At 36.1% G+C, this 10,220-nt stretch overlaps 1 pseudogene; it reads right to left on the reverse strand.

The window, feature by feature from the left end:
* Positions 1-1,832: 1,832 nt before the first annotated feature.
* LOC113071016 (syntenin-1-like) lies at positions 1,833-9,790 on the reverse strand (annotated as a pseudogene).
* Positions 9,791-10,220: the final 430 nt, after the last annotated feature.

A 10,220-nucleotide genomic window follows, 5' to 3' on the forward strand; every position in this document is an offset into this window, starting at 1 on the left:
CATATGTATTTGTGGGTCAGGGTTAGATTTCACCAACACCACCATTTCCAAAATATCATAATTGGTTCATTAATTCACATGAATATTTATACTTTGTGTATTTTTTTTTCTGACAGCTGGATTGATTTGCCAGTCAACAGTGTACCAGATAATGATCACTAATTGTAGTTATGTCTCTCTAAATCATGAATAGCCACTGCCTTTCTGTCTACCTCCACCCTCTGATATTGTGTTCAATATATTTATTGTGATATAGGCCTTATTTGTTGTCTATTTGCTAAGTTATCATTTAAATTATTTACTGCTTTCTGATGTGTCGTCTGTAAGGTTTTTCAGGGCTTGATATTTATTCTTTTGAACCGCTTGACAATCTTAATTTGTGCTTTACGTGGTGGCAACTATAAGTCATTCATTTAAAGTCTAGTCAATGCACTTTTTCACCTCATTCCAACTAAGCACTTACTGAAGAACCTTAGAGCAGATTTAAATAAATGAAGGCATATATGTTCCTGACTTTTATGTTTTTGTTGTTTTCTTGTTTGTGTTGTCTTTATTGACTTGTGTTTGTTGAAACTATGAATGTGTGGCTTTCAGATAGTTTTGTCTTTTGACTCATGTATCTGAGCTAAAATGAGATTGTAATAAATCATTACCCCAAGGTATAGGTTTCCTTCAAACCTCTATTGTCTGTCAATGAAATGTAGGTAAATAACTATTGCATTAGTTATTTGGCCATGTAAAGGTTTTACATTAATATAAAGCTTTGTATACCTGGTGAAATGACACACAAGGTCTTGACAAGATTTTCTTGAATCTTTTGAAGCCATATTACAAGTAGAGGTGTATGTTGGCACTATATACAGGTAAATTTGAGTATATTATATATTGTCTTATCGCCTTTTTTCCATTTGTATTAGTGTGTGCAATTTAATGTGATAATTCATGTTGCAGTAACAGTTCATTTTTCTTTCCGCATTTGAATGGTAATTAATAATCACAGATTATTATTTCCTTAAGTTAACATGCTCTCCATGAAAGACTGTGTCTGACCATTGTAACAAAGTGACATTTTTTCCTTATTTTTGGGGAGGATCAAGAATAAACATTTCCAAGTTTGATGTCAATGTCATCTGGCACAGTTTTAGTTTAGAATCTCCTTTTGTAACCACAAAATATATTGGAACAGATGCATCTCTTGTTGAATCATTACTCTCAGATTATACATTTTAGGGTAAGCTGGCAATAAATAATTTGCTTCTTTACTAATATATATATATATATATATATATATATATATCACCTTCAAATATGATTTGAAGACAATAGTACCCAATTTATTCTTTAAATTGTTTGGTTCAGAGTGAACACTGAAACTAAATGATTGTTTTAGTCTCTGTTAAACAGGATTACACGACTGTACCTAGAAGACTAGATTTCACAGAGGTACCTCTGTTATAGTTTTTTTTTTTTTTTGTGATCATCATTCGGATACATTTTCACCTTCTCGCACTTCAGTTTGTCTCTATATTGTCTACCAGCATTAGTAATGTAAGTGGAACCGGTCTTGTAAGTCTGCTAATGTTTCATAGTGTCTCAATATTTTTGTGAAGAATCATATTTTAATGGTAATATAAGAGTGTACACAACATATCGCTCTTGACCCTCATTGTTTATTAAAAAGAATCTATATTAAAAAGCATGGTGAACAATGCCTTCTCACTACTTTGTAAGTTTTTTAATCCTTGGTTTCAAATCTAGTTTTTAATCATCTGAAAATGTGTAGAGCATCTCAAAAACATTTTGAAATGGAGCATTTATATTTTTTTGAGAGAGAGAGAGATCAGCATTGGCAGTACATTCCATTGGTATCACCAGGATGATCATTTATTTTTGTAATAATTTCAGTCTTGAGGTTACATTCGTATATAAATTTTTTAGAGACATTTACAGGCTAATGACAGAATGTTATCAAAGATAAAACCCCTAAAATGATTTGCTGCATTACAAATTATGTCCATTAATTCCTTCTGGCAGAGTACAGCTATTGGCATATAGATGTTCCAAAAAAAAAAAAAAAAAAAGAAATGAAACAAGTGTTTGTGCATAGTGGGAGGAACCGAAAAGTCAGGAGTGTTGAAGCTAATGCTTTACAAAACAGAAGCTCAGGTTCAGTTTTTAACCCCTTGCCCCCCCCCTAGCAAAAATAAAACAATCAAATAATAATCCTCAGTGACAATGGATTATTATATAACATGTAATATGACAACAATTACATAATGGCAATAATGGCATTTAGGACAGAATCAAGAACTAGAAGGCAAAACGATAACAGCCAACAAGTGAAAGTGAAAAAAGGCAGTTTTTACATGTTATAAATGAATGTGATTGAGGAGGTTTGTCCGATCAGTGATGGACGACCCATGTGGTGGAAGGCTCTTATGGGAAGGCTAGAGATTGTAGGCATTGTGGAAGGGGTGTGCGTGGTCTTCTGTGTTCAGACCTCAGGCACGGAGTGATCCATGGATGACTTCAGCAGGCCGCCAGACATCCTGGAACAAACAGGTTAGGGCTGTCAAGAGCAGGAGATGACAACTCATTTTGACACTTTTAACTTTTTTTTTTTTTTTTCTTTTTTTTTTACAAGCAGGTCTAAATGGCCTTTTAGTATCTTTGTAAAACTTACAACAGTGGTCAGCAATAGGGCCCACAGGATAAAATGCACACAGCTAGATTTTGATAGCGGCTGGTTCTGAAATAGATCTGTCCTGACTGCAACAGTTACTCACAATCAGAGGATGTAAGCGGTGCAGACTGCGGAGTGGAGCGGTGGGATTTTGAATGGAGCAGATTTTTCAAAAGTTGGAGCGTCATGGGTTTCATTCCACCAGGAGCACAATTACGACCCATAATATAACTGCATATTCAGCTAGAATTCAAGTTAAACATTTTTAGCTAGCTTGATAGAGAAATTTCACTCAAATCAGAAAAAATGTGAAGGCTATGAAGGCCGGGAAGCTCTAGTTCAAGGAATTTGTTTCTTCTAGATACTGAATATTTTCAACTGAAACCATGATTTAAAGACATACTATAACACAATTGCTCTCTCAATAATGCATTCAAAAAATGTAATCTTACAGTGCTACTTCATCTGTATCTGATTTCGAATGAGCAAAAATCTGTAAGTGCATCGATTCATAGGTAAAATAACGAGACTTAAGTCTCTGCAGAGCAAAAGTGGGCGTTTATGACTTTGTGGGTGTTTTCAAACTGTTGGGTGTTTCTAAATCATGCATTCAAAATGACCAACCAGCAATTCTAGTTGTATTTTCCATCAGTTCATTTATTAAATTATCCTTTGAATATGTTCTGGCCCGCCATCTAGTGGCAAACATTCGTCTAAAAATTGTTAATAACATTAATATTTCAACACTTACTGGACTGAAGCAACTTAATGTAACTTGATTATCCTTACATCATTTTCATTTTAGAAAAGTTTAAATGTACCAAGAGTTGATGCATCATGCCTTTCAGGATTGTTAAATTGTTGAGAAATATAGTGTGACAACTGATATTTATATGCATTTTATAAATAAGGAGAGCTTATTGCTTTACATTACTTCTCTGCCTCTGAATAAATCCAAGGTCGAGTTTGAGCTCCATATTCTATGATAATTAAATCACTCATGAGTATAAAACCAAAGCTGGATCTCACTTCTTAATCATGTGCTCATAGATGAACTTCGGCATGATGGTGATGGTCATGGCAGTGGGAGATGTGGTCAGGATGTCCTTAATCTGAGTGTCCTGGAGACAGAAAACAATATTTTACACCACAAATCTAATGGTCATTTTATGGTCTTGTGTCTTAAAACGGCCGTCAAAAAGACATATCCGGGAAAAACTAGCACGACCACTCTCACCTTGAGTCCAATGACGTTCTGGCCGTTGATCTCACAGATGAAGTGATCGGTGAGCAGGCCGTTGCGGGCAGCAGAACCATCCTTCACTAGAGAGGTGATGCGTCCGGATTTAAAGATGAAGCCCACATGGCCAGAGCTGTCCTTATGCATGGTGACTGTGCGCTGGAATGGTCTGGAACACAAAATATATACATATGATATGATGCTTAATGGCATCATCTGTGCAATTATGTTAATGATTACCAAAGAATTTTTTTTGATTTGACACCTTTAATGCAGACATTAAGGTCATTAAGTAATTCATGTCTCATGCCAACAATGTGCCATGGCTGTACTGTTAAAATAGCATTTCAATTTTTACTGCTTGTAAGTGATTTACTGGAGGGGGGGTTTTTGTATGCGTTTGTTTTTTTCCCAGTGGTAACTGCCACAATACAGCTGTTGATACAGCTTAACTCGGAACTAAAGCAGGAAGTTTGTTTTAACAAGTACTACAACTATGACAAATAACCACCAGGAGGCAGCAAAGACCTACACAAATATTGATATACACGTGTATTGCCCAATTTGTCATGACAATATTCAGAATTCTTTGTTAATGTAGGCTTATAATAATGCAAATAAGAATTAGAAGTAATTTTAATTCAGGTGAAATTGATACAAAAGATTTTAATTTCAAATTCTTAACTTTGTATTCATTAAACTATCCTCAAAAAAAATTGTCATGGTTTAAAAATATATATTAAGCAGCGCAACCGTTTTGAACACTAGTAGTACAAGGTTTCTTGAGCATCAAATCAGAATATCAGAGTGACTTCTGAAGCATCATGTGACACTGAAGACTGGAGTAATGATGCTTAAAATTAAGGAATAAAATTATACTTTATATAATTATAAGTCACAGGAATAAAATTATACTTTTTAAATATTTCCAAACATAAAATTGTCCACTTAAAAATTTTATTTATATTTCACAATATAACAATTTAATCAGACTTGGCAAGCATGAGACAAAACAAATTCTTACCAACCCCAACCTTCTGAACAGAAGTGTCTGTTTATATACTGTACAGATAGAAATGACTGACCTGTCACGGACAATGAGCTCGATGCGCTGTTCGGCTGCTGCCTTCAGAGCTTTGTGGGCTTTATCTGAGCTCCAGCCAGCAACATTCTGCCCATTTATCTGCAGAATCTGATCTCCAAAACGCAGGCCACCCAACGCCGCAGGAGAGTTCGCCTGCACCAGCTGGACAAACACTCCCTACAGAAAGAGGAAATGACATACAATTAAAGATTGACAACTCAACTAAACATCCACCTGCTGATAATGAGAACAATGACACATGCTTAGAATGAGGGTGTGCTGCCCTAAATCAAATTACCAATTAACCTACATTACCAATTACAGACTCCAAACAATGAAACACAACACCAGTCATGACTCTGAGGAAGTGTTTAGTGCAAAAAGCTTTACTCACATTATCAATATCTCGGAGTCGGAGTCCAACCTTTCCTTCCTGGTCTTTGCAGATGACGACCTCCCGAATACCTGGGCGAATCTCTGCCCTCCTGATTCCCATGTCAGCACCGGTCCACAGGCCGCACCATGCCACCCACACACTTGGCACTGCCACTTGCTGCCAGGCAAGAGAACATTTACATTCATTCTCATATGTGTGACTGTATTGTTCACATATTATACAACATGAAAAGTCAACTGTGCCCAATGCAAATGTTTTAATGCAGTACTTTACAACCAATGGGTACTCTGAAAAATTTAGGCCCGTTCACACAGCAGCAGAATATGGAGTCCTTAATACTAGGGGTGCACCATATAAATCGCAGATGATTAATGTGCATCTCGTCAGTAAAGCTGGTTATCTAATCAGTGGTGAATACCATCAGGTGCTGATTTCACATAGAGTAGCTGTTACTAGCTGTTAACTGAAGCTGTGCACATCCAAGCTGATATTGGACGTGGATTTGCGCAGCTTTTCAGTTAACAACGGCTCTGTGAAATCAGCACCTGATGGTATTCACCAATGATTAGATAACTGGCTTTACTGAAGAGATGCACATTAATCATCGGCGATATATATCGTGCACCCCTACTTAATACAGTTATGTTTAGGGATGTAATGATTAACCGTGAGCCGGTTGAAAATCAATTCAAATGTTAACGATTAAAATCAGTTGAGATGCTAAACAAATAATGTTTTATTTAGGAGTTTATATGAATGTAAATCTAAGGAGAACTTACTGTCTTTAGAAAAGTTTAGATGGTATTTTTCTATTCATCTTGCCTCTGTATAATGCATATTAAAGTTCATAAGCGCTGCTTTGCTTACAGCAGAAACCAAGGAAATGCTTTAAGTCCCTACTGCTGGTAGAGAGTGAGTCTGTGTCTCGTTCAGCTCTTCTGCTGTTTATCTTGCATGCAGATCTTTTTAAGTGCAGACCATACTGTTTTTTGCTTCAAAATTTCAAATTATACAATCTAATTTAGATTAAAAACTGCTCCTGTTGCATGTATGCAGCACCTTTGTTGGGATCTTGATTAAAATGCAGTGGTTGGCTTTAGAGCACATACAAGGCCTCATTTTGCGGGCCATCTATTTTTATTTGTGTTATTTATTTGATTTGGGGCTTGTTTAAAAAAAAAATGTCAATTTAGTTTTATTACATTTATATATTTAAATTGTGTCATTTAGCAGACACTTTTATACAAAAGCAACCTTACAAATGAGGACAATAGAAGCAATCTAAACCAACAAAAAAGCAGTAATATTCAAGAATATTAGTAAATCATTATAGTTTTATATTTAAATTTCACGAAGAAACATGCAACATTTTGTCCAAGCAGTAATAAAAGGGACACGTTTAATTTATAATTTGTCTTAAATCTCATTTTGAACAAATAAAAAATGTGTGAAATCGTGAATCAAATCGTGAAATCGAAATCATGGAATCGAATCATGAGCTTGACTGAATTGTTCCATCCTTTAGTTATGTTCACACACAGTCTGGTTATCTTCAGGTGTGACAACCGCATTCTGCAAGTGAACTCAGAATCGAAAACGTTTGTACCCACAATTACATTCTCAGAAAACCCACACTCTGTGAACGGAACAGGGACTGGATAACTGGTTGTCTCTCAGGTCATATATAGTGTGACAGAGCCACTCTGCTGCACAAACAGTCTGCTGAGTGTCTTCATGTCTGCTTTCACTAACTTACAGTGACAGAGAAATGAATTTAGCAGTTCTACACGCTAACATGCAGTTACAGTTGTGGTGCTATACACACTATTAAAATGGTTTGCTCTTCACGCAAATATAAAAGCTGCTGTCAGATAATAGAGATTTGACGGATGAACTCGCGGTTCGATTGGACTCTTGTCATTTCAGAAAGTGATAAGATTTTCAGTTTTATAGACGTCGCCATCTTTGATACTACTTTGGTAATATCTACTGTTGGTCTAATGTTCAGTACTATGAACACTGAGTATCTTTTTAAGATGCTCTCTGAAAGCAGTCTACATTAGCATTACTCCAACACAGACTTTATGGTGCATGAGTCATTCTGAGCTCTGCTTCCAGGAATGATGCTGAAAAGAATAAGTCACCCTGTGGCCAGTTTGAACTATTCAGAGAAAAAAACTCCCAAACGCACAGATGCTAACACGCATACACAACCCAGCTCCTCTTTTTCAAACCTTACACAATTACTCTCGTCTGCTTTAACAGAGAAAATACTATAACAAGGTAATGGTGGCAGCGATGGAAAACAGGCTGTAGAGCAAACTAAACCAGGAAAGAGTAACAACACTGCTAGGGAAACATCTGAGACTCTGAAATGTCATTATTTGCATACATTAAATTATTATTTTGTAGGGGCGATACTTAACAGGAAGTGAACTCTAAAAACAAACATGTTGTTCAGTGTCAATCACTTACAACTGTCAGCCACCGGGACCAGCGCAAGGTTTCTCTGAAACCTCATCGCTGTTCAGACTGAGGCCCATATAGTCTCCCAGCTCCTGCAGATTGGGATACAGAGCTGGAGAGAGAGAAAGAGAAAGTTTTTCATACTAAAGTTTAGAATTCTCCTTATGACACAGACAACGCTAATAGCTAACACAGTAGCATAGTGATGTAGTCTATTTTACTGTGTTTTAAGATAACATCAAGCACTTGGAAAAAAAAATAAAAATAGAACAGAGAAAAACAGAGAGCTGGGTGTCCAACACTGGTTTCAGATTCTAGCGATGAAGGTTTCCATCCAGTAATTATTTGTGTGTGTGTGTGTGTGTGTGTGTGTGAAACATTCTAAAGAATATATATGATTGGGCTACACAAACAATAAAAATAAAAAATAAAAACTTACGTATACATATTTAATAAATATCTAGACAACATAACAGGAGAAAGTCGAGCACACTGTTATTAAGAATATCAGCGCACTAGAATTATGATCAGACTGCTTTGAGGCTATCATAACTTGAGCTTTAGGGGCTATAACTACAACAAGTTACAGTACTGCGTGAACCCCCACCTTTAAAAAAAAAAACTTTTAACCTTCTTGTTATGTAATATCCTGCAAGTGTTTTGAGAGGCCGCACACAGGGACACAATAAGAGCACGTTGGAAAGGTGGAAAGCAGTGCTGTCTGGATAAGAGGGGCTCAACTTGATTTACACTGAGATTAAAAAAGGAAATAGGGAAGGTTGTTAAATTGCTCCCAGATTCCCTAAGGCATGTGTTAACTTCCTGTTTGACAATTGCAAAAACCTTTGGCAAGCTTTCATCTCTATAAAAACAGCTCTCACTCTAACACTTTAGAAATGAAAGGGAGAATGGCATGATAAGGGAGATGGAAGCATGACAGAGGGCGTAGGAAGCTTTAAAGGAAGACAGACAGACAGATAGACAGATAGACAGACAGAAGCCGGGACTCACTTGAGCTTGGCATCCCCTGCGTGGCAGGCTGTGGCTGGTAAACCCCCTGAGTGATGGCTGGGGTGCTGGAAGGTGGCACCGACAAACTGGGATTGAGCCTAGAGGAGCAAACTGCATGTGAACATCCACTTTACTTCAATAACAGTTCTTTTAAAGCACCAACTTAACTTCAGTATTATTATCCTATATAAAACACATATTATTAAAAAATATATATATTAGTTAATGAAATAAAACATAAATATTAGATGAGAAACTTAAACTAGAAATGCTTAAGTTAGCTTAAACTAACTGAAAGTTTAGGGCAAGCAAGCTTAACAAACTTAAAACTAAACCTAAATTAAACCATGTAGATTTTGTTTTAAAACAAAAGGTAAAAAAAACACACAGCAAAATCAGTACAAATTAAAGGAAATCAAAGTTAATAAATATTATGGGCTGCACGATTACTTGAATATTAATCGTGATCATGATTTCTGCTTCTGTTTATTATTTAAGCATAATCATGATATTTGCCATATATCCAAACACAAATCTTGACTATACTTTTTTTGTGATTGTGGTTGCTGATAAATGCACTTACACAAACTCTGTTTTACAATACATGTCCTGTAGAGAAAATGTTTAAGTTACATGATAAATATAATAAAACATGAATTAGATCAGGTAAAACAAACCATCTGTACGAGTTGAATTTTCTTAAATTTGTGCTTGTTTGAAATCTCACTAACTATATAAAAAATCCAAAATGAAAACATTTACGATAATGTTTTTAGCAAAATAATTGCAATTAGTTTCAACATTACCTTGCATTACCCTAATAACTAGAACAATATACAAGTAAACACTGCTTACCTTGATGACCTTGTCCACTTTAAGGTCTTCTAGGGATGGATAACAAATGACATCCTGGAAAAAACAAAGTCACAGCATGAAAAAATGGGAAAACAAAGCAGCGTGCAGCTTAAAAGGTTGAAAACAGGAAATAATATTTTTTAGTGAGCTCATATAGAGCCATATTGCTTTAGTTTGTATTTCAGCTGACTAGAAAGCACATTACTCAAAAGGGATTGGAAACCTACACTAATAGAACGGGACAGATGACGGAGTATATTGAAGCATGGTCACCAAAACATGGTGACTTTATCAGGCTGCCCATCATGACCAACATGTTCACACCCCCATCACAAACACACATGGATGTGTCACAGTAGCTCTGTCGCGGTGTTGCTTTTGCGTGTGAAGCTATCCGCCTGTGAGTCCATCTGTGTCTCCTGCACAGTCATCCTCGTTGATGTAACAAAAAACAATCTATAAACACCACAAATTATAAAAACTC

The sequence above is a fragment of the Carassius auratus genome, unplaced genomic scaffold (genome assembly GCF_003368295.1).
Source record: "Carassius auratus strain Wakin unplaced genomic scaffold, ASM336829v1 scaf_tig00005711, whole genome shotgun sequence".
Taxonomy (NCBI): Eukaryota; Metazoa; Chordata; class Actinopteri; order Cypriniformes; family Cyprinidae; genus Carassius; species Carassius auratus.